Raw genomic sequence first — 27465 nt, forward strand, 5'->3', positions numbered from 1 at the left:
CCCCCCCCCGAATTTTATTTAATTAATTAATTATGCATGAGATGGTATTATTGGCTGACAATTTTTGAATTTGTTTAAAAAGTGGCTGATTGATTTTATTCCATGTTCTGATGAAGCTTGGGATAGACCTAAGTGAAAGCATTTAACTTCTTGTGGAACTGTTTGTGCTGTGGCATTTCAACAGTTTTTTTAATATATCCTGGACTATTAAACAAGGTTTGGAGCCTGAACTTCTTGTGGAATTGTTTGTGCTGTGATATTTCAATAGTTATTTCACATATCCTGGACTACACAAAGGTTTGGGGCCTGCTACGGTGTTTTTTGTTTCAACAGTTTTCCTTTTGGTACTTTTTTCTGCTTTCATTTTAGGAGCACCCATGCTGCCAAGCTGGGGTCAGCAGGTTGTGATGAACAATCCTTCTCTTGTTTTGAGTGAGATCATCCACCCTCTGAAACAGAATCCACTGTGCCTGATTGCAGAACCAGAGGAGGTGAGGGGACTAATACTGTCCCGATCAGTCCGGGGCCATCAGTATTGCTCTTGGGCCCTCCTCCCTGATCTTGAGCAGGACCCCTAGAAATTGGAGGTAGTGAGAGGAATGCATAAATGAATAGTTGGGTCCATGGGAAGGAGAATACATCTGTTTTCTAGGCTGATTCTTGTCTGATACTGGTGCATAATTTTTGCAATTGTGTGGTGTTTGGATGCAAACAGGTCCACTTGAGGGAAACCCCCCAGGACTGGGTTATGGTCTTGAAAATCTCCAGGTGCAGGCGCCACTCATGAGGGTCCATAAAATTCCTGCTGAGGTGGTCTGCTAGAATATTCTGAACTCCTGGAAGGTACTGTGCCATAAGATGCACTACCACAGTGTGTGGCGTTTCATAGATTTTAATTGCTAAATGGCACAGAGGGCAGCAGTGTGTTCCTCCATCTGTTGATGTACCACATTATTATGGTGCTGTCCGTCTTTACTACCAGATGCCTGTTGTCCATTTTTCTTTGAAGGCTATTAGGCAATTTTGTACAGCCATGAGTTCTTTCTCACTGATGTGCTTGTTTCTGATGTTGATTTCCCACTTACTCTGGGTTTGTAGGTTGTGGAAGTGAGCCCCACAGGCTGTTTTCTGAGGCATCTGTTGCAAGGGTCTATCCTGAGGACTGAATATGAAGGGGAGGCCTGGGTTGTGGGGGCAGGTCTTGTGCCCACTATGAAAACTCCAGTTTGAGGCAAAGAATGAAGGGAGTCTCTGTCTCTAGTGGTTGGGAGTTCTGGCACCATATGTTCCTGAGATACCACTGCAACTTCCTCATGTGCAGTCTGGCAAGGGGGACCATTAAGATGCATGAACCCATGTACCACAGGGCTATCAGGAATTCCTTTGCAGAAATATGATCCTTCATTTGGATCCTTTGGAAGTAATATGTCAGGAAGGACACTTTTTCTGGGGGGGGGGGGAGAAAGCCTTCTGGAGAGTGATGTCCAGGAGGGCCCCCCATGAAAACAATCCTTTGGGTTGGAGAAGTGATGAACTTCTGAGGATTCAATGTGAACCCCCAAGTGAAGATAGTAGGTTTTGGGTGAATTTTAGATCCTGGAGTAGTTTGGTGGGATCTGTGGACTGTAAAAGGCAGTCGTCCGCATAGGGATACATTTATATTCCCTTGGTCCTGCAGAAAGCAATTACTAGAGCCAGACACTTTGTGAACACTTGTGGAGCAGTGGATAAGCCACAGGCAGAGAAGAAAACTGATGATGACTGGATCCTGTGCGGAAATGAAGGAACTTTCTGTTGGATTCATTTATAGGAATGTGAATGTAGGCATCCTTTAGGTCTAGAGACCATGAAAGCATGTAGGGAACAGCATGGGAAGGAGCTTTTGAAGAGTTAACATTTTGAATTCGGGAACCAAGAGAAACTGGTGGAGTTTTGACAGGTCCAGGATAGGGCACCAAGAGCCTTCTTTCCTGTGGAGCAGGAATAGACTGGAATAGAAACCTATTCCCTGCTGAGGAGGGAGGACTGGCTAAACTGCTCCTTGCACACAAAAAGTATGAATTTGAACCCGGGCCTCTGTCATTTGATTTAGGGGGACATCTGGAAAACCAGAAGATTTTAAGTGCTCTCTGAAAGTGAGCTTGTGGTCATATGCAATAATGTCTAGAACCCACCTGTCCGAGGTAGTCAGGGTCCAGGTATAATAGAAAAGAGACAGCTTTCCTCTTAGCTTTGGGGTGGTGGGAGTGAAGGTGGGGTGAATGAGTCAATGTGAGTATCTGAAAGTGGCATGTCGAGGTTTTCAAGGTCCACTGTCTACCTTTTCGCAGGAGTTGCCTCTGCGGATGTTCCCTTTGAGGTTTCCTCGGTCTACTTCTAGACAGGGAGGAAAAGGACCAGTGTTTGGCAGGGAAGTTTCTACTGAACCTGGGAAGCTGCACCTGGAGGAAATCCTTCAACATTTGCGTAGGCTTGGCTTTGTCCTCCATCTTTTTCAGCACTTCTGCTTCTGGGCCAAAAAGAGCATTCTTGTCAAGGGGGGCATCTAACAGATTAGATTTAACATGATCTGGAAAGGATTGTTCTTGGAGCCAAGCATGTATTATCATCACTGACAGTAGTGGCAGTTCTGCAAGATGCTTCCATGACATCATACTCATTATGTAGAGAATGCTTAGCAACCTGTGCACTGGCATGACAGAGTTCCGACAGTTTCTTGGCAAGGTTTTTGTCCTGCAGGGCAGACACCTTCTGTTTAAGTTGATCAAGGATAGTCTGCTGGTACATAATCATTTGAAACTGGCAATTGACAGCCCTCATATGGAGTGTGGTAGATGTAGAGACCTTCTTGTCAACCATGAGACCCCCCCTCTCTATCTGTAGGAAAGAGTTTCTGGGAAGAACTTGACTCCCTTCTCCTTAGGTCCAGATTAATGATGACTTCGGTCAACCAGCTGTGTTTTATGGTTTGAGAAGGGGTTTTGAGGGGGGGCAGGGTAGTGTGTCAGGCTTAAAATTCCTGGAAGACATCATCCACCACTTCAGAATTGGAGGGGATAGCCAAGGCTTATTGATGGCAAGTCCAGGCTCCCTAACCCTCCTCTAGCAGTGAGCTCTAGGCCTCCCATAAAATGCTGTCTGGAGGGTCTCCCCAAAGGTTAAGTTATCTGGTGGGGAGGCAGAAGGGAGGATCACTTCAGAGTTAGAATCCTCATACTAAGTGTATGAAGGGTCCTCTTCAGATCCAGTGTCTTCTGAGTCTGAAGTCCTCCCCAGACACGGAGGGATTGTCGTCCAAAGGCATAGGCTTTTTTTTTCTCTTGCGCTTAGGCTGATCAAATTCAATATGACCGATGGATGTCAAACAATGGTTGAACTGATTCTTGGCTAAGAAACTTGCAAAGAAATTCAGCCCTACACCTGATAGGTCTAGTATTAAAACATGCACAAAAGTGACAGCAACGCCATGATCAGGGCATAGGCAAGTAACACAAAGGGAATGAAAGTCTGTTTGGGATTTGCTTTCCACAACGGAGACAGTTATTGATTTTAACTGACACGAGCAAGGAAAGAAAAAGTTCCCCCAATGGAGGACTTATCTGTCCAACGACACTTTTCTCTGGTATGGACAGCCCGAAGCACTTGAATGTTGCTTCAGGTCTTCTGTAGCAAGAAAAGACTGGTTCTGAAAAAGGCTGGCTACCTTTATACCTGAGCGTACTGACGTTAGTCTGGGCATCTGCCAGCGTGGAAGCTGGAAAGTTTTTTTCTCTGGCAGTCGGGTAGAAAGAGGGCTTTTAGGGCAGGAAATTCCAATAGACAGGACTGCAACAGTGAAACATGAAGAACACGAAATCACAACATACAAAACAGAAGGCAATAAAGTAATATGGAATACAAGAAAGCAAAAGCAAAGCAGTATTTCCCTCACAGCAACTTGCCCCAGTGTCTAGCTAAGCTTTTCCACTATTATGCATAGTCTTCCCTGACAACCTTGCAATGGACCACAGTTCTGCCATGCACAAAGGTCAAGGCATATCATAAAGGTGGCAAAGTACAGTTGTGTACACTTACCATGAATGTAGATGTTCGAGTGTATTCACTATTGCAGTCATCACACTTGGGTTATTCTGCCAGGGGTAGCCCTCAGTCGGCTGGAATACCAGAGGCTTAGTATTTCGGCGTCGGTTGCTGTTGCTCCAGGACTGATATTAGGTCATCAGTGGTATAAAATAAGGCAGCCGACGCCATTACATCAGTTTTTCTTGCCCCAAATGTCAGGAGCCCCCAAATAGGGAGCTAGGTTATGGTGGAAGAACACCACCAGTAGAAAGTAAATACCAAAAATTGCTGTAATGAGTGAGAGACAGAGAGAGACAAGGGAGATGGAGGGTGGGAAACCAGGACTACAACAGTGAATACACTCGAACATCGACATTTATGGTACGTGTACACAACTGTACTACGTTCTTAGTCTTTCACTGTTGCAGTCATCACACTTGGGTTGATTCCCAAAGCTGAAGAAAAGGGTGGAGGCAGTCAAGAAGCCTGGGGGCTGGCTAGGATGCCCTGCAAGACTGCGGTTGCAAAGCCTGCCCTTGATTTGGAGAGGATAGGCAGGTGGTAATGCTTGGTGAAGGTATGAACAGAACTCCCATGTAGCAGCCTCCAGGATGTCCCTAGTAGGGACCCCTCTGAGAAAAGCTGCAGAGGTGGAGGTTGCCCTGGTGGAATGTGTCCTGACCTCCTTAGGGGGCGGTTCCCCATGGTATTTGTAACAGAAATAGATACAAATGTGCTATCCATTTGGAGATTGTTTGGATATGGCCTTGCCCTCTGCCCCTGCTGCAAAGCTGACCAGCAATTGGTCAGTTTTCCTAAAAGATTTAGTCCTATCCAGGTAGAATCTGAGATGTCTGTGCACATCTAGAGAATGCAGAATCCTTTCCCCTTGTTTTGTGGGTTAGGGAAAAAGGTGGGCCAGTGAATAGATTGGTTGAGAGCCACACTGGACACCACTTTAGGCATGGTTAGTCCTGAGGGAGACCCTGCCAGCATGAAAAATGATGAAAGGCTCTACTGCCATGAATGCTTGTAGCTCTGTAACTCCTCTAGCTGAAGTGATGGCCAGAAGCAAGGCTGTTTTCCAAGAGAGGAATTTTAACTCTGTTGAAGCTGCAGGCTCTAAGGGGGGTAGTGTGAGCTTTTCCAACACAAACTTAAGGTTCCAAGCTGGGGTAGGAGCTCTTCTGGTTGGCATTAAATTGTTAGCCCCTCTTACGAAATATTTGATGAGAGAGTGAGAAAAGAGAGGTGGCTCTGTGCTGTAATGAGCAGAGATGGCAGAGGCATGAATTGTAATAGAGGAGAAGGATAATCCCCTGTGTGGTAGGTCAGCTAGGTAAATCCAGGATGAGAGGTAGGGAGGGCTGTGCCATTTCAACTCCTTTAGCCTAGATCCAGGTGCAATACCTTTTCCACTTGTCAGCATATAATTTTCTAGGGCTGGGGTGTCTGGCCTCACGTATAACATCCAGGACTTGCTTACTTAGACTGGCAACTGGAGGAGAGGTCAGGGAATAAGCCAGGCTGCCAGGTTCAGGGTCTGCAATTGTGGATGCATGAATTCTCTGTTCTGCTGGGTCAGGAGAGTTGGGATCTGACGTAGGTGCCATGGTGGCAGGGGTGACAGACTGCACAGCAGTGGGTACCAGTGCTGGCGTGGCCAGTCTGGGGCAATCAAGACTGGTCTTGGTTTTTTCTCTCATTTTGAGTAGTACCCTTGAAAGTAGAGGTAGAGGGGGAAATGCATAGATCGAGAGGTTTACCCAATGGAAGGATAAGGCACATCCACTTTCCAGGTCTTGCTGTGAAGTTCCCTGGTGCAAAATTTACTGAGCTGGTGATTGTTGTGGGAGGCAAAGCGGTCCATCTTCGGGGTGCCCCATTTCTGGGTTACAAGGTTGAAGGTACCGTGGTCGAGATGCCACTCATGTGGGTCTAGGACGTTTCTGCTTAAGTTGTCTGCCAGAGAGTTTTGGGAGCCTGGCAGGAATTGTGCTTGCAGGTGAATTGGCATGGCTGAAGCTGTGTGCAAAAGGGTCAAGGCAAGCCTGCAGAGGGGATAAGAATGAGTTCCTCCATGCTTCCTGCTGTACCACATCACTGTGGTGTTGTCTGTTTTGATCGGTAGATGCCCCAGGGAGAGTAGGGGTCTGGAAGCTGTCAAAGCATGCTGAACAGCTAACATCTCTTTTTGGTTGATGTGCAGATGTATTTGTTTTGGGCTCCAATGGCCCTGAATGCACCTGCCATCCAGGTGTGCACCCCAGGCACAATCTGATGCATCTGTGGTTAGGGTCTGGGTGGCGTGGCATTGCGAGAAGGGAAGACCCTTGTTGTAATTGCACGCTGCTCCCCACCAAAGAAAATCTTTCCTTAGACAGGATATCATAGGTATGATAGTTTCCAGGTCCTGAGTGTGTTGACAGCAAATACTTTTTAGGTACCACTGAAGTTTACTCATAAGCAGTCTGGCATATGGAATGAGTACAATGCAGGATGCCATGAACCCTAGAGCTTGCAGGATTTTCCTTGAGGATAACTGGGTTCTAGTGGCTAGTTGAGAAAAGTAGCCTGTCAAATAGTTTTTTTTTTCTGGAGTAAGGAATGCAATCTGGAAAGATGTGTCCAGGCTTGATCCGAGGAATACAATTTTTTTTGAGTGGGCACTAGTTTGGATTTCTTTTCATTTCTAGTGTACTCCAGGGAGGTCAGTAGGTGCTTTACAAAGGTCAGGTGCTGTAACAGCTTTTCCTGTCTGCCTGAATCAGGCAGTCGTCTAAGTAGGGGTAAATTTGAATATTCCTTTGTCTGCAAAAAGCAATGGCTGGAGCCAGGCATTTTGTGAAAACTCTGGGAGCAGTGTATAAGCCCAAGGGAAGTGCAGAGAACTGAAAGTGCATAGATCCTGCTCTGAAACGTAGATAGTTCCTGCAGGAATCCCTGTTTGAGATGTGTAAATAGGCCTCTTTTAGATATAGGGTGGTTAACCAAGCATCCTTGGATAGCACAGGAAGAAGCTGCTGGAGGGTGAGCATTCTGAATTTTGGTATCACCAGGAAGGTGTTTAGTATTGATAGATCGAGGATTGGGCGCCAGATGCCCTCTTTTCTGGGTACCAGGAAAAGCCCAGAACAAAAACCTTGGCCTATCTGGTCTGCAGGAACAGGCTGTATTGCCCTCATGGGGAGTAGGGAATGGACTTGGTTTTGTGCCTCTGCCTGCTGGTTTGAAGGAAGATCTGGGAACTCTTTTGGGGTACGTAGTGTGTGGAAATAAAATTTGTATCCCTGGGACACTATGTTGAAAACCCATCAGTCGTTGGTGATAAAGGCCCAGTTTTTGGCATAGGAGGAGAGTTTTCCTGCTAGGGGCACAAGCAGGTGGGCAGAGGTAAGGTGTGGAGGTGTAAAGTCATTGTGAGTTCTTTCCATAAGGGGGTGGTTTAGCACTCCCTGTTTTTGAAGTGGAAGAACTCCATTGTTTAGATCTCTGCATTCCCTGGGACTGCTGTCTGAGGGGGGAGTCTGCTTCCCCTAGGTCTTGTCTGTGCTGATCCTGAAGGGGGAGGAAAGGACCAGTGCTTGGAGGGACAATGCCTACTGCACCTCAGAGGCTGGCCTGCAAGAAGTCTGTCTACATAGATTTAGCTTTTTTTTCCCATCTTTTTAAGACCTCTTCTGCCTTGGTGACAAACAAATTGTCTTTGTTCAATGGTGTGTCCAATAGTTTTAATTTGACACGGTCTGGCAAGGTCTGTTCCTTAAGCCAAGCATGTCTTCTAAGTACAGAACCAGTGACTGCTGCCCTGCAGTATGCTTCTAGGGCATCAAAGCCACATTGCAAGGTGTGTCTAGTAACTTGGCTTGCAGAATGCATAAGCTCCTGCAATTCTTTATTTTCTGCAAAAGCTGGAAAGGAACATATTTTTTGTTTAAGGAGTTCAATAGTATGTTGCTGGTATTTCAGCATGTGAAAATGACAATTTAGTGCTCTAATGGCAAGAGTTGCAGAGGTGTATACTTTTTTTACCCAATCTGTCTAAAATGTCTAAAGCTCAGGAATCCCTATCCAGGGGGGTGGGATTCTTAGCTGCGTTTGTTTTTATTCCTTTAGGTCCTTGGGAGATTACCTCTGGGTCAGCAGTAGAATTCTTGAAAAGAAATTTGAGAGAGTCAGGGACTCTAATACCGGTCAGGCTTTCTGGGAGCAGGAGGGAAGGTGTCAAGAGTTAAACTGGATTCCATAAAAACATCATCCACAGCATCCAGAACAGGAGGAATGGCTAAAGGTCTGTGCTGTGGTAAATCTAAGAATTCCCAGAGTCTCTTTTTGGACTGAGGATAGTCCTGACACTCCCATTGGAAATGCTCCCTTAAAGTATGTAGGGTTTCACCAAATGAAAAATCTTATGGAGGAGAGACAGAAGAAATGGATTCCTCTGCATCTGAATTTTCATAAACAGACAAGGGTTGCATATGTCTTCATATTCAGAAACCTCAGAGTCATCGGACTCCAGGTAAGATAAAACTGCTGGGGACAAGTCTCTTTCTTTTGGAAGAGGTAGGCTGGCTTCCCCTAATAAGCAAGAAAAGTTATTTCGCCATTTTAAGCATTTGAAATTGAAGCATGGAAGCAGGTGCTTGGGTCATCTTTTTTTAGGCGTAATTAGTACCCTGGGCCTTAGAAACTCAGTAGTTTTAGAAAGAACTGAAGACATGAAAAAGTCATTGGTTTGTGTCAAGTATAGGTAGTGCAAAGAGATTCCTCAGAAGCCGGTGCCTGCTCAGTGGCTCCAGACCCATCCAAGGTAGAGACATCCGCAGGATCCTCAGTCAAAGAAGAGTCTCACGGCATATCAGACTCCGAACTGGTCTCAGTAGCGGCCTGCTAATTCAAAGACATGGGCATCAGGGGCTGCAAAAGCACCTCACTGAGGACCGGCGAATTGGAGACTAGCTTAACGGAAGTGTCGTCGGCAGTTTTGGACCTGTGCGGTCTTGTCTCTGTCTTTATCCTTAGGTTTTTTTGGAAGATCGGTAGTCAGATGGCTTACCAAAGCTATTTTGAAATACGGAGATCGAGAGCGAAAATATTTAGCTACAATAAGGGCCCAACGACGTATAGTTCTGGAGTTAAAGCAAAAAACCGACAGCGAGGGACGTTGTGGTCTGGGCCTAAACAGGTGACGCAGTAAGAATGGAAATCTCAGTGTGGTATTTACTTTCCACAGGCGAGACAATTGTTAACTTTTTCTGACATCGGTTACAGCAAGAAAAAAGGAACCCCAACGGGGTACTTAGCTTTAGAAGACTTCAACTTCAATTCGGAAACAAAAACTCAGGTAGTGGCCGACTGGCACTCTTGCGAACTGCTTCTGCTTCAGGATCCTCAGCAAAAAAGGGTGATGTAATGGCGTCGGCTGCCTGACTTTATACCACTGACTACCTGATATCAGTCCTGGAGGGACAGCAACTGACGCAGAAATACTAAGCCTCTGGTATTCAGACCGACTGAGGGCTACCCCTGGCAGGATAACCCAAGTGTGATGACTACAACAGTGAACCACGAAGAACAATCAAGCACCTTGTTATTTCATCAAGAATCACATAAAATGGTGTCTAATTCAGGGCCCTCCACAAACTAATCCTGAGACAGGGATCATAAGCCTCCATTTCAGTGGAGAATATCTTCAACTTAGCGGGATACATATGATGAGTAGATTTCCTGGCACCTTTAAGAACTTATGAAAATGCCACTGGAGATTCAGTTATAAAAATCAAAACCGTAATATGGAGCCATTTGTCACCACATGTCAGTAAGGCTGCAAATGGCCAGGAGATGGGAAATCCTGCACTACCAGAACCCTGGGAGTCTGGCACCACTACAGTATGACTGACAAAAGCTTTGTTCTTCTCTGAATTACGCAAGTCATAGAATCAAATGGAAGGAAGGAAAGGCAACAATCTTTCCATCCACCAAAGGCAGCATGCACCCACAACTCCCTATTGTCTTCCTAAACACAAAGCAATAAATGGGGTGGGGAAATGCATACGTTTAAGAGGAAAAATTTCAAATTTAGGAATGCCCCATCCCTGGGACACACCAACCACAAAGATTTCCCTTTTTCTCATCTACTGCAAAGGATTGAAATGTGGCCAAGAAAACTGCTGGCATGATAACTTGCTCTGGGAAGTGAACTTTTGTAAGGACTATACAGGGTATGCACTGGTGGGGAATCAGTGTACACACGCAGACTATTTACATAAGTTTCAAATGTGCATATTTACATTTCCAGTACAGGCAACACAGACCATTAAACAATGCAAAGTGAAGACCAACTTCAATGTATCACTACTTCTTAAATCACACTGGCATTTCAATAGCAGCCAAGCTATATGATCAATTTTAAACATTCCAGATGCATCTTTTCAAACAAATGAACTCATAAGCCAACAACCCGCATTTGACTCATCAGTTCTCTTCTGGTTGTAGTAATGCCAGTCTTCAAAACTTCATTTTATACAAGACCTAACGTAATATAAAAAGATGATATGTACTCACCATAATGTTCCAAGTTTTTTGTCCTGCATCTTGCCTTCCTTCTTGCTGGTTGGGTTCGGAGCTGAACCTCGGCTCTGACTCGGCCGTATACTATAGCTTGAGAGCTTTTTACTGGCTCGAGGCTAGACCCTTTCCCAACATGCCTAGCGGTAGCTACCCAGATCTCGTTTGTGATAATCCACCAGACTAAACATGTCCCAAGAAAAAAATATTAAGCTTACATACAAGATAACACCTGCATATAAGGTTGTAATTTTCAGCAAGAGAAAGGAAGGGAAGACTAGAAATAACCAACTAGTAAGTAAAACAGGGAAGTCAGCCAGTGTAGTCAAAAAAAAGGGAAGAACTCCTCTCGATCCTCCAGGAGGGGGAAGGAGGGTGAGATGCAAAAAGGAAGGCAAGATGCAGGACAACAAACATGGAACATTAAGGTGAGTACATAACTTTATGTTACATTGTCCCCATCTCGTCTTTGTTCTTGCTGGTTGGGACAGCATCCCCAGCACCTGTTTCTTGGGTGGCTCATTGGAAAAGACTCTTCAGGACCATGGAACCAAAGGATGCCCTGTTCCAGGAGGCCACATCTACTTTGTACCGAGAGATAAAGGTACGAGGATAAGCCCATGTAGCTGCAGCACATATTGAATCTAACAACAGTTTGGCTTGAAAGGCAGTAGAGGTAGCTAAGGCCCTAGTTGAGTGTCCTTCAATTTTTCTTGGAAGTTTTTTGTTCTATAAACTGTAGAAGTAGATGACAGTGTCTGAGAGCCACTTTGATAAGGTCACTTTTGAGAGTGGACAACCTTTTTTATTGTCTGCAAAGGATATACACAATTGGTTAGATTTCCCGAAATCCTTAGTCCTGTGTAAATAAAAATGTAACTGTCTATGAACATCCAAATGATGAAGCTTATACGCTGCCTTGTTGCCATGATTGGGAAAGAATACAGGAACCTCTATGGATCGATTCAAATTGTGCTCTAAACACATTTTGGGTAGGAAGGAGGGATTGATTCTGAGAGAAACTCTGTCTTTGTGGAAAATCAAGTATGGGGGACGAATAGATAAGGCCTGTAATTCTGAAACCCTCCTAGCTGAGGTAATGGTTAAGAAAAAGTTCTTCCATGTCAAAAATTTCAAGGGACAAGAAGCAGTTGGCTCAAAGGGGGGGGGGGGATGACAGTCTCTAAGACTAAATTTAAATCCCGGGGCGGGGAAAGGTTCTCTTATTGAGGTCTTAAGAGGGTAGTACCTCTTAGGAATGCTCTAGCCTATGTGACATGACGTTAGATCCCATTTCTCCCACATGGAAATTAGAAATGGCAGCCAGCTGAACCCGGATAGCAGCTGCCGCTGCCCCTCGTTCAAAGGTTTCAGCAAGAAAATCCAGAATCTTTAGAATGGCAGCAGTAAAAGGATCAATGTCATTCTTTTTTGCCCAACAAGAGAAACTCTTCCATTTACTAGCATAAAGTTTTCTTGTAGTGGGTTTATGGGAGGAAATCAAAATATGTTGAACTGCCAGGGAAAAATCAGTAAGCCTGGCTAAGACCGGAAGTGGAGAAACCAAGCTGTCAGTTTGAGAGAGTGAATGGAACAGTGGAGAGCACCTGAATGATGCATCAGGAGGTCTGGAACTGGGTTCAGTATCCAATGCTCCCCTAGCAGATGAGGCCAAACGAATGGGAATTACATCTGACAAGGCCAAGGCCAGTAAGGAGCAATGAGAATTAACTTTCAACCTAGCAACTGTGCTTTCTAAAGAACCTTGGTGATCAGAGGGAAAGGTGGAAAGACATAAAGCAATCTCAGGGGCCAATCGTGAACAAGTGCATCCCTGGGTAACTGTCCCGGAGGTGGGACTAGGGCAAAGTAGCTGCTGCATTTATTGTTGAGGAGGGTGGCAAAAAGTTAGCAGCATGGCTGGCCCCATTTGCGAAAATTCAATTCTCCAACTTCCTGTTTCAGGGACCACTTGTGAGGCATCAGAATAGCCCTGTAGTGCTTGTCTACTATCACGCTGGATTTCCCCGGGATGTGTGTTTCAACTAGAAAGCGTTGGGAAGACATTGCCCACTGCCATACAAGCACAGCCTCTCGACACAGGGGATAACTCTTAGTTATGTACTTACCATAACGACTGATGTATGTGATCCATCTCACCTACATTCAATATTGTTGGGCTCGGAGCCGAGAATCGGCTCCGACTCAGCCGTTCTGACTAGCACGAAGTCTCTCATTGGATGGGCCAACCCTATATCCCAGGATGCACCACGCCCAAAACCCCAGATCTAGTTTTCCCCCAACACATTCTTCCACCCACAGAACCCACAAAGAGACAAGTGTAAGAGGGGAAAAAAAAAATATCCTCATGGGAATCAAACAATACTTGTCTCCTCCAAATCCAAAAGGAAGGGGGAAGGAGGGCGGGTACATAAGAATGTAGGCGAGATGGATCACATACATCTATCGCTACGGTAAGTACACAACTAAGAGATGTAATGTGATCCTATCTCGCCTACATTCAATACTGATGGGACAGCATCCCTAGCACCTAAATCCTGGGAGGCTCACTGGAAAACACTCCTGAGCACTGTGGAACCAAAGGAAGCACGACCTCTAGATGCCATGTCCAATTTGTAATGAGAAATAAAGGAATGTGGAGAAGTCCAAGTAGCCGCCGCACAAATCTCATCCACGGACAGCCTAGCGTGAAAGGCCACTGAAGTTGCCACAGCCCTGGTAGAATGCGCCTTCACTGGAAAGGGAAGATTCCTACCCGTCAATGCATAAATGAGTGAGATGCAATCCCTAATCCACTTAGCGATGGTGGCCTTGGTTACAGATCTGCCATATCTGTTGTCCGAAAAGGACAAAAACAACTGGTCTGATTTTCTCTCCTGTTGTGTCCTATTCAAATAAAACCTCAATTGTCTATGTACATCCAACTGGTGAAATATGTATTCTGCTTTGTTGGAGAATTGTGGAAAAAAGACTGGTAGCTCAATAGCCTGTTGGAGACAAAATGCAGAAGACACCTTAGGAAGAAAGGAAGGATTTAGTCTTAGAGATACTCTGTCCTTGTGAAAAATCAAATAAGGTGGTTTGACAGAAAGGGCTTGAAGCTCCGATACCCTTCTGGCTGAAGTAATGGCTACCAAAAATGCAGTCTTCCATGATAAGAATTTTAATTCGCAAGTGGCTGCAGGTTCGAAGGGAGGAGACGTCAAAGCTCCGAGCACCATATTTAAGTCCCATGGTAGAACGGGTTGCGAAATCGGGGGGCGAATTAACCAGGCTCCTTTTAGAAAGGGTTTACACAGCTTATGACCCATGAGGGAAGGCTCATGAGCTACGTGATAATTAGAGATCGCTGCCAATTGAACCTTTATAGTGGAGACAGCGGAACCCTGTCTAAAAAGTGTTGCCAAGAAATCTAACACCGCTGACACAGGGGTTGTGAGGGGATTAAGGTCACGCTGCTCAGCCCAAATAGCAAATCTCTTCCATTTACTAGAGTAAATCTTTCTAGTAGAAGACTTATGAGAAGAGGACAGAATCTGTAGTACCTCCAGGGTAAGGTTATGCTGTCTGACTAAGGAAGGAAGTGGAGTAGCCAAGCAGAGAGTCTGAGAGTTCGGAGGGATGGATGAGGCTGTCCCGACTGATGAGTCAAAAGGTCTGGAGCTGGGTCCAGGATCCAAGGCCCATCCACCGCATATTTCCGAAGGAAGGGGAACCAAACTTGACAGGGCCAGAGTGGTGCTATCAAAATCATGCTGCTTCCCACGTAGATTGCCTTCTGAATCACTCTTGGCAAGAGAGCGGCCGGAGGGAAGGCGTAGAGCAGACCGGAGGGCCAATCGTGGACTAGAGCATCCCTGGGTGGCTCCCCTTGAGGAGGGATTAGAGTGAAATAATTTCTGCACTTCGCATTGAGGGGACTGACAAAGAGGTCGCAGCAGGGAAGACCCCACCAGGAGAATATCTGAGCCACCACTCGATCGTTCACGGACCACTCGTGAGGCATCAGAATAGCTCTGCTCAGCCTGTCTGCAATCACGGTGGACTTCCCCGGAATGTGTGTTACCACTAGAAAGCTCTGGGAAGCGATAGCCCAGCTCCACACTCTCATGGCTTCCCTGCAAAGGGGATAGGACTTGGTTCCCCCCTGTTTGTTCAGATACCAGACAACCGACATATTGTCGGAAAGAATTGCAATAGTTCCCTGGAGAAGAAAGCTGTGGAGTGCCTGCAACGCTAGCAGCACGGCTCTCATCTCCAGAACATTGATATGCAAGTGAGTCTCGTGATCTTGCCACGTACCTTGAACCGTCCTGCCTAGGTAATGCCCCCCATCCTATCTGGGAGGTGTCTGTGGTTACCGTTGCAACGGGGGGATGAACAATCTTCCACGATTCAGATTGGAGGGGAGAAGCCACCAACGAATATCTTGTTGGCATCTCTCCATAATGAAAACAGGATGGGACAAGGGCAGATCCTGATGTGACCACTGGGCCGGAAGGAGCCATTGAAGTACTCATGTGCAACCTGGCAAGAGGGACTAGAAGGATGGTAGCCGCCATTGTTCCCAACAACTGCAGAACCGTTCAGGCTTGGGCTTTTCTGCGGGGCAATAAGGCCAGAACTTGAGCCTGTAACACATTTATTCTCTCTAAGGGTAGGAATGCTCGCATCTCTACAGAGTCTAGCTCTGCCCCGATAAAGGCAACACGCTGTGATGGCAGCAATACAGATTTTGCCCAATTGAAGGTAATTCCTAACAGATGTCCCCATTTGAAGGTAGTTCTCATGGCTTGAATAAGTAGATGCCTGGTGGGGGCGGTGAGGAGCCAGTCGTCTAGATAAGGAAACACCTGGAATCCTAGACGTCTCAGGTGAGCCGTCACCACTGCCAAACAATTGGTAAACACCCTGGGGGCTGTGGTGAGACCAAAGGACAGGGCCCAGAATTGAAAATGACTGGCCCCCAGCCGGAAGCGTAAATGATGCCTGGAGGCCTCGTTAACTTGATGTGATAATAGGCGTCCTTGAGATCTATGGAGCACATCCATACTCCTTTCTCCAGCAAGGGGAGAATGGATTGTAACGAGACCATTCGGAACTTGGAATTTTTCACAAAGGCTGAGATCCAGAATGCGTCTCAAGTCCCCTGTTCTTTTCGGGACCAAAAATAATCTTGAGTAAGTTCCTGATCCGATCTGGTCTGCGGGGACTGATTGGATGGCTCCTTTTCTTATCAGCTTTGAGATTTCTAGTGCTACTTGATCCCGTTGACTGGGGGGAACGTCCGGGATTCTTTTTGACTGTCGGGGAGAACGGATGAAGGGAATGGTATAACCTCCGGCGATGATTCGAAGCACCCATCCATCCTGAGTTATGGACTCCCAGGCCTGAAGATGCTCCGAAAAGCGACCCCCGACTGGCTCCAGAGACGCACAGTCGGGTAATCCCTCAGGGACACTGGAAGGAGGAGCCACGAAAGGATTTGCGGTCTCCTGTATTGCGGGGGCCTCCGCCGCCTCTAGGGCGACGTCTTCCGGAGTAATTTCCCCCTCCTCTGCCTCTGGACAGGGGGGTTCACTCTGATGGGCAGGGGAAGACTTTTGAGACTTTCTGAACCACATTTTTCCTCCCCTCTGAGCCTTGGGATAAGGTCTAGTGGGGAGAGAAAAACGGGCCCCAACGGCAGACAAGGTCTTACCCTCCTGCTCACATCTCGTGAGGGTGTCTTTCACTTTGGGTCCAAAAAGAGAGGACCTGTCGAAAGGGGCGTCCGTGAAAGAAGACTTGAAAGCCTCCGCAAAATAACACAAGCGCATCCAAGCTTGCCTCCTGAGGGCTACGCCTGAACTCGCTGCTCTACCCGCCCAATCGGCTGCATAAGATATGAGCCTTATGGACGAGTTGACGATGGAAGAAAGGGTAGACAGCTGGGCGTTAACAGACTGGGTCAACGCCTCAGGCACGTTACCCGCCAGGGTATCTCCCAACTCTTTAATGAGATCCCTTTGGAGCCGCGTAAAATGACACAAGTAATTCAGCAACCGCAAAGTAAAGGTCGCTGAAGACAGGGTACGCTTCCCATACCTATCCATGCTCCTAGACTCCTTATTAGGAGGATGGAAGTAGAAGCCTCTGCCACGTCCTGCTGAGCGGCAGACGCCACCACCATGGCATCCACAGGAACTCCCTTGGTCAAAACCTCTTTCCCAGGAGGTGCAGATAAGAATTTATTGGGGCGGCTAGGAACTGGCTCCAGAGTCAGGGTGTTCCCACACCCTTCGACAAATAAGATCCAATAATTCATCAAAGGGTGGAGACACCCAAGAGGCGGAAGGCTGGGCTCCGAAGGCCTTGAGGAAGACAGACTCCTCTTCAGAAGGGTTTCTGAAAGGCCAGTTGCCCAGCTGTCTCAAGATCTCCAGGATATCGGAGAACGAGACATCAGAGGACGACTTCAGGGACCCTTCTACATCATCATCGAGGTCGGTGTCCGAGGTGACAGACTCATCTGGGGAGTCTAGGTGCTTCCTCTTACACAGCTTCTTTCTGGGAGGCTCTTCAGGCACGGACCTTCAGAAAGCAGGGGACCACACATGGAGGTATCCTCAGGCCTTGGAACCCCGCTGTCCAGAGATGGGGGGTGCCAGAAACTCTAGTTGTAGTGTCCAGGGAGGGAGATGCCGATTCGGGTGAAGTCACTAAGGACTTGGCCAGCGTGCTCCTCATAGCTTCGAAGGCGAGTCCCCCCGAATAGGAGGAAACCATGACCGGAGTCGGGGTTCCCCTAGCCGAAGCACCAAGGGGGAGACTCGGAACTGAAGTCAGTGGCTCTGATGTATCACCCTCTGGCCCGACTGAGGACCCCCGAGTACCGAAACCTGCAGAAGGAATAGAGAAGGTTGGAGCTGAGTTCGGAACCGACCCAAGGACTTCACTCGACTCAGCACTCTCAGACTCAGACAACACCAAGGTTGTCGGAGGAGGAAGGAATGGAACAGATACTATGGTTCCGCCCTGTTTGTTGATGTACCATACTGCCGACATTGTCTGTCTGGATTGCTATAGTCCCCATAGGTAGACAGTCTTGAAATGCTTGCAACCCCAGAAGCACCGCCGTCATCTCTACTATAATGATATGCAAGTGGTACTCGTGTTCCTGACAAGTCCCTTGAACAGTCGATCCCAGATAATGTTCACCACCACCCTAACTGTGAAGCATCTGTGGTCACTGCGACCACAGGTTGGGGGGTTAATAAAAGTCTGCCCATTGATAACAGAGGGGAGTGAAGCCACCATGCTAAACTCTTCTTGCAAGACTTCATCCAAATCCGATGTGACATTGGTAAATCCTGGAATGACCATTGAGCCGAAAGGAGCCACTGCACAAATCTCATGTGGAAGCGAGCCAAAGGGACCAGAGTAATTGCTGCAGCCATTGAACCCAAGACCTTGAGGACGAATCTTGCCTGGAATTTCTTTCTCGTCATAAGGAATGAAACTTGACAACAAATGGTTAAGACTTTTTTTGAGAGGCAGTTTTGCTATCATGGGCCTTGTGTCTAAATATGCCCCTATAAATGTAACATACTGACAAAGCAAAGGGCAGACTTTTCGTAGTTTATGGTGATGCTTAGTTGTAGGGCGGCCACAGTGGTGCAGAGGTTCTCCGGTTCGATCCTCGGCTGGGGTGCCTTCTGTGCGTAGTCTGCATGTCCTCCCTGTGGTCGCGTGGGTTTCCTCCGGGTGCTCCGGTTTCCTCCCACATCCCAAAGACATGCTACAGGTGGATTGGACACTCTAAATTGGCCCTAGGTGTGCATGTGAGTGTGCCTTCTGTGGAAGGTTGGGCGCCGGGCTGGCAACTCGACACTGTAAAACTCCACTGCCATTCAATGTGCGGACAAGGTGATCCGTTGTGGCGACCCCTAACCGGGAAAAGCCGAAAGAAGAAGAAGAAGAAGATGGTGATGCTTAGTTGTGTACAGGTGTAAATAGTGGAATCCTGTGCCTCGATCAGTTGATGTTTGGTGGTGGCAGTGAGACCACCAGAATTCTAGATGCCTCAGATGAGCCGTGACTACTGTCATGCATTTGGTGAACACCCTGGGGGCTGTGGTGAGACCAAAGGACAGAGCTCTGAACTAGTAATGACTGGCTCCCAGTCGAATGCGTAGGTAACTCCTGGATCACCTGTCCATTTTTATGTGGTAGTACGCATGCTGGAGATCAATGGAGCACATCCAACTGTTCTGACCCAAAAAGGGAAGAATGGACTGCAGTGCTACCATCCGGAACTTTGTCTTCTTAACTGATTTGTTGAGTTTGCTGAGATCCAAAATGGGCCTCCAGTCCTATGCCTTTTTTGGAACTAAAAAAAACCTTAAGTGCCGGATTCGATTTGGTCTGCAGGGACTTCTTGGGTGGCTCTTTTTTTCTAGCAACCTTTGAACTTCTAGGGTTGCTTGATCCCAAAGACTGGGTGGAACATCTAGGAGTGAGAGTTGACTTCTTTTAAGTGGCAGTTGGGACAAGGGAATTCTCTAACCCCTGGATATTATCGACAGTACAAATGTATCTTCCGTGACTGTTTGCCAGGCTTTTGGGTACGGAGATAACCTGCCCCCACCCCGACTGCCTCCAGAGGCGGATAGTCGGGCCTCCTTTCAGCAGCGCTGGAAAGGACTCCCTGGGATTTCCAGAACTACATCATCTTCCTGCTCTTCTGACCCTTAGGGTAAGGTCTAGAGGGAGTGGAAAAACATACTCCTACAGCAGAGAGAGGTTTTCCATCCCGTTCATACCTGGTAAGACTCTTTTACCTAAGGCCCAAACAGAGATGAGCCATCAAAGGGGGTGTTGGAAAAGGAAGACTTGAAGGGCTTCACAAATTGACAAAGGCGCATCCAGGAGTGTCTGCATAAGGCTAGTCCTGTGCCTGAAGCCCTACTCACGCCATCTGCTGTGTAAGAGATCAGCCGCATGGAGGAGTTAACTTCTATAGGAGATTCCTCTGAAGGCGTGTAAACTGGGACAAATAATTCAGCAACCTGAGAGTAAAGGCCACTGAAGCAAACATACGCTTCCCATACCTGTCCATCGTACGAGACTCTTTGTTCAGAGGATGGACAGAAGAAGAAGTTTCTGCTAGTTCTTTCTTGTTGGTTGCCGGCACCACCACAGCATCAACAGGCATGCCCTTAGATAAGACCTGTCCTCTGGACCAGTTATGAATTTATTAGGCCTCCTCGGAACTGTTTCTATGGTCTCTGAAGAGATCCACGCCTTTCAACTCACTAAGGGCAGCAGAGGGTCGAAAAGCAGAGACACCCAAGAGAGAGGTGGAGGGTCGGGAAACAAATGCATTCAGGTTCATAGACTCATCCTCAGAAGGGGCAAGGGATTTCCAGCCACCCCTCTAAGGATTTCCAGGGTGTCTGGAAAGGAGACATCCTCAGAGGGGGGCCATGGGGACCCTTCTGGGTCCTCCAAGTCTGTGTCTGACTCGGGAGAGTCCAAATGCTTCTTCTTGCATTTCTTCTTTAGAGGGACCTCCTACGAGAGGTGCTCAGGGGAGATTTCAGAAGACGTGGGGTTGCCCATTGGGGCATCCTGGAACATGGGTTTCCTATGCTTGGGGGGGGGGATTGGAGGCAAACACAGGCACTGAAGGAGTAGGAGCCAATGGAGCAGAGGGTGGAGCGGTCTCAGGGGACAGCACACTCATCACCTCGAAAGCACCGCGGTCCTGGATCAAGAGAGTCCTTGGCTCCGAACATCCCAGAGATCTCCTCTGAACTGACGACGAATGTAGGAGCCGAGCTCACCTGCACCAAAGCTGCAAGACTGAGAACAGGGTAGGACAAGAGTCCGATGCCACTTCCCCACTCAGAGAGGACGAAACAGCATTGGCCCCCAGATCCCTCGATAGCTTGAGATATGGAAGAGATCGGAGCAGTAGTCGGAAATGATAGACCGGTGGTAATCTGAGCTGATGGTTCCACCACCACGACTTCCGTGCACTCCTGCTCCGAACTCAAGGGAGTCGGAGGAGGAATCGAAAAAGATGTGGGTCGGGCTTGTCAGCGCCAATTCCTTGTGGGCTGGGCTCAATAATAATTTAGCTAATGCCTGAGTCTTTAGAACCCTCTTCTCCACCCTCTTCAAATCATGATCCAAAAGACTCCTGGATGACCGAGAGGAATGGGAGGAAGACCGATGATTGCCCGCCACAGACTGCAGGAGCGGTGAGACAGTGGAGCGGACTGCACCACTTCCAATGAAGGAGATCTAGTCATTTTATCACTCCTAGCTGGCACTGAGGACACTGATGGAACCAGAGGAGAAGGTCTTGTCGGACCTAAGAGGTTTCGGATCCGAAGAACTGGTAGATTTCTCTAATTGGCTTGATGGCTCCGAAGTCGGAACAGACGAAGTTGTCGGTTTAGGTGATTTCCTTGGTTTACTAGCCTGAATCCCTTCTGCTGGAGTGTCAGAAGGCCCTTTCAGTAAACCTCACAAGATACGTTTGTTTCTGCGCTCCTGCAGGACTCTGGCACTGAAAACGTGACAAACAGAACATGAGTCCGGCAGCTGCAGCGCCCTCAAACAATAAACACAACTCATATGTCCATCAGTCAGGCACATTTTCTGGGAGCACGAACAACATTTTTTGAATCCAGAAGGTTTGGATTCTTTGGGCGCCTCTTTGGACACTATGAGACCAAAAAAAAGACAACAATAACAAAGTCCATTGCAGTACCCAAGATACAATAGAAGCATCAGAGAAACAGTCCTACAAACTACTAAGGAGAAACCTCTCTCACTTTTGTTTTTTAAACAAAAAGTTTAGAAGGAAACGGAAGGGGGAGAGACTCTAATTTAAAGAACAACTCCCCCAAATGAGGAGAGCCTGAAAAGTACAGTTGTGTGCACTTACCATAAATATAGATGTTCGAGTGTATTCACTGTTGCAGTCATTACATTTGGGTAATCTGCTGGCAGGCTGCCCTCAGTCGGCCTGAATTCCAAAGTCTTGGGTCCTGTGTCGGTTGCTGTCTTCTCTTCCATGACGTCAGGGGTATAAAACATGCAGCCGGCGCCATTTTCTTTAGTTTTTCTTCCCCCAATGTCAGGTGCCCCCAAAAAGGTAGGAATATTCCAAACATAGATATATATATATATATATATATATATATATATATATATATATATATATATATATATATATATATATATATATATATATATATATATATATATATATATATATACATGCATCAATATAAACTTTACCTTCACCTACAAGCAAATACACCACATAGGTTGTAGAAGTTAGAGAAGGAAAGATACACTGCAGAATGACACGGGGATGGCGGGAGGGTAACCTGGACTGCAACAGTGAATACACTTGAACATCTACATTTATGGTAAGTGTACACAACTGTACTTTGTTCTTCGTGCTTCACTGCTACACTCATTACATTTGGGTAGAATCCCAAAGCTATGGTTGGGAGGCTGGAGCTAAATAGCATTAGGTGAGGCTATAAGGCTCTGCACCACTGCAGTGTCAAAGCCTGCCCTGGACTAAAGAGTAGAGAGGCAAATATAATGCTTTGTAAAGGTGTGAACAGAACTCCAAGTAGCAGCCTCTAGAATGTTCTTGGTTGGTGGTACTCTGAGAAAGGCTGCTGAAGTAGCTGCAGCCCTGGTGGAGTGAGACCCAATGCCCTTGGGCACAGGTTTGCCATGGTGTAAGCAGCAGAAACTGATGCAATGGCTTATCTACTTTGAAATTGTTTGCCTTGAAATAGCCTTTACTTCTGATCCTGCAGCATATGACACTAGTAATTGCTCAGTTTTTCTTAGAGCTTTAGTCCTGCTCAAGTAGAATCTTAGCTGTCTGTGTACGTCCAAGGAATGTAGAATTCTTTCCCCTTTGTTCTGCAGATTTGGATAAAAAGTTGGCAGATGAATTGTTTGGTTAAGAGCCACACTGGAAACGACCTTAGGCATAAAAGTAGGATTTGTCCTCAGAGACACCCTGTCTGGGTAAAATATGATGAAAGGCTCTACAGCTATGAGGGCCTGTAGCCCTGAAATTCTTCTTGCTGAAGTAATTGCTATTAGCAGAGCGGTCTTCCATGATAAGAACTTTATATCAGCGGTAGCAGCTGGTTCAAATGGAGGCAGGGTGAGCTTTTCCAGCACATAATTGAGGTCCCATGCAGGTAATGGTGATCTTCTAGGAGGCCTTAAATTTTTGGCTCCTCTAAGATACTGCTTTAGTAAAGGATGAGAAAAGATTGGTGGCTCTATTGTAATGAGCCAAAATGGCAGAAGCATAGATTCTGATTGATGAGAAAGATAGGCCTTTGTCAAGCATCTCAGTTAAGTATTGTAATATCTGAGGAATGTGCGGTTCTGCTGTATCAGTTCCTTGTGCTTGATTTCAAGCACAGAATCTCTTCCATTTGTCAGCATAAGATTTTATAGTACTAGGCCTTCTGGGCTTCCAAAATGACAACCATCACAGCTTTACTGAGAGGTGTCGTCTGTATGATTACAGGATTACCATGCTGCCAGGTTCAGAGTCTGTAGTGGATTGTGTAGGATCTGATTGTTTTGCAGGGACAGTAGTTGTGGTCTGAGGCAAGGTCCAAGCTAGGTATTGAGACAAGTTCCTTAGGACTGGGTACCAATATTGGCGGGGCCAGTCCGGGGCAATTAATATTATCTTTGGCTTCTCTTCTCTGACTTTTAGGGAGACCTTGGGTAGAAGAGGCAGAGGAGGAAAGGCGTAAACTGATAGGTTTTCCCAACTGAATGATAGGGCGTCCACTTTCCATGCTTGTCTGTGATACGTCCTTGTGCATAATCTTTTCAGTTGATAATTTTGAGGAGAGGCAAATAGGTCTATGTCTGGGCTCCCCCATTTCTCTATCATGCTGAAGACTTGTGGATTGAGTTTCCACTGAGGATCCATAAGGTTTCTGCTTAAATCGTCTGCCAAAGTGTTTTGTTTTCCTGGCCGGAATTGAGCTTGAAGATTTATTTGGTAGGTCAAACCTGTGCCCCACAGTGCCATGGCTAATCTGCACAGGGGGTATGAGTATGTGCCCCTTGCTTGTTTATATACCACATGACTGTGGTGTTGTCAGTCTTTATCAGTAGTTGTCCTGGATGAAGTAAGTCCTTGAAGGCTGTTAGGGCATCTCTTTCTGGTAGATATGTAGATGCTTTTGATTTGCTGCCCATATGCCCTGAATGTATTTTCCTGCCATGTGGGCCCCCCAGGCATAATCTGATGCGTCTGTTAAGGTTTGGCTGGCAGGGGGTAGAGTGAAGGACCGCCCCATGTTTTGGTGACAGGCCTTTGCCCACCACAGAAACTCCTGTTGTAGGCAGGGGATGAGAGGAATCATTGTTTCCAGACTGTGTGAATGTTGACTCCATAAACATTTTAGGTACCACTGAGGTTTCCTCATATGCAGTCTTGCATATGGAATTAGTAGGATGCAGGATGCCATGAAGCCCAGAGCCTGCAGGATTTGTCTTGCAGAAGACTGGGTTTTTGTTGCCATCAGTTTGAAGTAAGTAGTCAGTTGCCTTTGTCTGACGTGAGGTAAGCCATCTGGGCAGTTGTATTCAACCTTGCACCCAGGAATGTTATCTTTTGAGAGGGTACCAGTTGTGATTTCTTTTCGTTTATTGTGTACCCTAGGCATGTTAGAAGCCTTTTCACAAACGCCAGGTGTCGTAGAAGAATGTCCTTGTTCTCTGCTTGAATGAGACAGTCGTCCAAGTAAGGATATATTTGAATACTTCTTTGTCTGCAAAATGCAATTACTGGTGCAAGGCACTTTGTAAAGACCCTGGGTGAAGTAGATAAGCCAAAGGGCATTGCAGAGAACTGGTAATGCATTAATCCAGCCTTGAATCTGAAGTATCTTCTGCACGACTGTCTTATTGGGACATGCAGGTATGCCTCTTTTAGGTCTAAAGTCACCAGCCAAGCATTCTTGCCCAGCATGGGCAGAAGCTGTTGCAGAGTGAGCATTCTGAATTTTGGAATGTCCAGGTATGTGTTCAAAATCGATAAATCCAGTATTGGCCGCCAGGCACTGTCCTTTCTGGGTACCAAGAACAGTCTTGAGTAAAAACCTTGTCCTTTTTCCTGTTCTGGTACTGTCTGAATGGCCCCCATATCCATGAGGGACATAACCTGTTTCTGTGCCTCTGCCAATGTTTTTTTGGCAGATCTGGCCAACCATTTGTCATTGGCAGAGTGTGGAAATGGAATCTGTATCCCTGTGATACGATGTTTAGTACCCACTTGTCCCAGGTTATTAACTGCCAATTTTGAGAAAAAGTGCTAATTTTCCCCCTATGAGTGCTGCTAAAAGATAAGTGCTTGGTGTAGGAAGAGGGAAGTCACTGGGATTGCTTTCTGTAAGTTTGCGCTTTATCTCCTCCAGATTTGGAGGTGGATGCGCCCCATTGCTTTGACCTGTATGAGTCTTGAGCCTGGTACCTGGAACCTGGATTTGCCCCTTTGAGCTCTGATACAGGAAGGACCAATTTTTTGTAGGCCAGTGCCTACTGAATCTAGGTGGCTGCACTTGTAAGAAATCTTTAACAGTTTGCATAGACTTAGCTTTTTCCATTTTCTTTAAAACCTCTACTGCCTTAATACCAAACAGATAATCACGCTGTAAAGGTGCATCTAGCAATTTAGCTTTAACATGATCTGGCAAATTTTGTTCCTTTAACCAGGCATGCCTCCGAGTCACAGAACCAGTAACTGCGGCCCTGCAGGAGGCCTCTAAAAAATCAAAACCACATTGCAAGTATGCTTTCCAACTTGTTCAGCTGCATGCAATAATTCCTGCAATTCCTTATTTTCTGCACATTCTGAAATCAACATCACTTTCTGTTTCAGCAATCCCATAACATGTTGTTGGTACTTAAGCATATGAAATTGACAGTTTAAGGCCCCGATTGCCAAGGTTGCAGATGTAGAAACCTTTTATCCCCCCATCTGTCCAGGGCCCTTGAATCTGTCGGAGGGGGTAGGGTTTTTTGCTGCTAAGGCCTTAACTCCCTTTGGACCCTGTGAAATAGTTTCAGGATCAGCAGCAGGGTTTCCAAATAAAAATTTATGAGAGTCAGGGACCCTGTAATACCGGTCAGGCTTACTGGGAGCTGGAGGTCAGGAGACAGGCTTGACTCAGAAAACACATCATCCACAATGTCTAAAACAGGGGGAATAGCTAAAGGCTTGTGTTGAGGGAGGAGGAGGAAATCCCTGAGCCTCTTTTTTGATTCTGAGAAGTCTGGACTCTCCCAGTGAAAATGCTCCCTCAAAGTATGCAAGGTTTCTCCAAATGAATAATCCTCAGGAGGAGATGCAGATGGAATAGACTCCTCAGCATTTGAATCCTCATAGGGAGGCAAAGATAATTCCTGATCAGAAGAGGAATCAGAAGAAATAGAAACCTGATCTGAAGATTCATAGTCAGTGTCTTGCCTAGGCCTCTTATCTGGAGGGGGATGGGTACCCCTGATCAAAATAATAAGGTCTTCAGCCATTTTGATCATCTGTCTTTTAGGCATGGAGGCCTGTGCATGTGGCTCAGGCGTCATTTTTTTAGTTTTAGAAGGTGTCTTTGCCTTTGGATTTGCAGCTTTCGTCGGTTTGATATAAAAATGTTGAGGTCTGAATACACCCTCAGAAGCCGGTGCCTGCTCAGCGTCTCCGGACCCATCCAAGGGAGATAAATCCGTCGGTCCAATACCTTGAGTATCTTGCGGCATGCCGGACTCCACATGGGTGTCGGTAGAAGCCTGCGACTCGAAGGTTGCGGGTATCAGGGGCTGCAAAAGTGCCTCACTGAGTACCGGTGACTGGCTTAGGAAAAGCTTCGTCGGTTTTGGATCTCGACTGCCTTTCTCTGTCCTTTTCTTTGCGTTTTTTTATGCACCCTGGTAGTCGGATTGCTATCCAAAGACATTTCTGGGTAGTTAAATCTGTTTCCAAAATACTTAGATGCAAAAATATACCGACGCTTAATAGTGTGTTGGTTAAATCTAGCACAAAACCAACAGCCAGGCACATTGTGATCAGGGCCTAGGCAAGGAATACAGTATAAATGGAAATCCTTATGAGGTATTTGCTTCCCACAAGTAATACAATTATTAACTTTTTCTGACATCGGTAAAAAGCAAGAAAAAAAGTTTCCCCAACGGGGTACTTAGCTTTAGTGAAGACTTCGGTTCTGAAACTCAACTCGAACATTTCAGTAGTCGGCCAACCAGCACTTGCGAAATGCTTCTGCTTCGGGCACCGCGCGGCAAGAAAGACTAAAGAAAATGGCGTCGGCTGCATGTTTTATACCCCTGACGTCATGGAAGAGAAGACAGCAACCGACGCAGGACCCAAGACTTTGGAATTCAGGCCGACTGAGGGCAACCTGCCAGCAGATAACCCAAATGTAATTACTGCAACAGTGAAACACGAAGAACATCTTAAAAAAGCTACTCCTTGTCAGAAAGGAAGGGAATAAGGGGAAAATCCCTCCAAATGAAACGGACTAAAAGGAAGGGGGAATCCTCTAAGAAAAAACAGATTCAACAAGGGGAATAGGCCTAGAGAAAGAACGACGGCCAAAAACAAAAGCAACAGCCAGAAAGCGGAGATAGGGGGCTAAAGGTATTAGAGAGAGACTACTAAACTATCCAGAGGAAAAAACACAATTCAAACTGTAAAGAGAGCAATAAAATTAAAAAACTTAGCCTGAGCCAGTATCCAGCAAC

At 46.5% G+C, this 27465-nt stretch overlaps 1 protein-coding gene across 1 annotated transcript in view; it reads right to left on the reverse strand.

Moving 5' to 3' along the window:
* AP1G1 (adaptor related protein complex 1 subunit gamma 1) overlaps positions 1-27465 on the reverse strand; it is a 4036072-nt gene that overhangs the window by 1581284 nt on the left and 2427323 nt on the right. The window lies entirely within an intron of this gene.

Source organism: Protopterus annectens, chromosome 8.part0, assembly GCF_019279795.1.
Source record: "Protopterus annectens isolate FY-2018-M chromosome 8.part0, PAN1.0, whole genome shotgun sequence".
Taxonomy (NCBI): Eukaryota; Metazoa; Chordata; order Ceratodontiformes; family Protopteridae; genus Protopterus; species Protopterus annectens.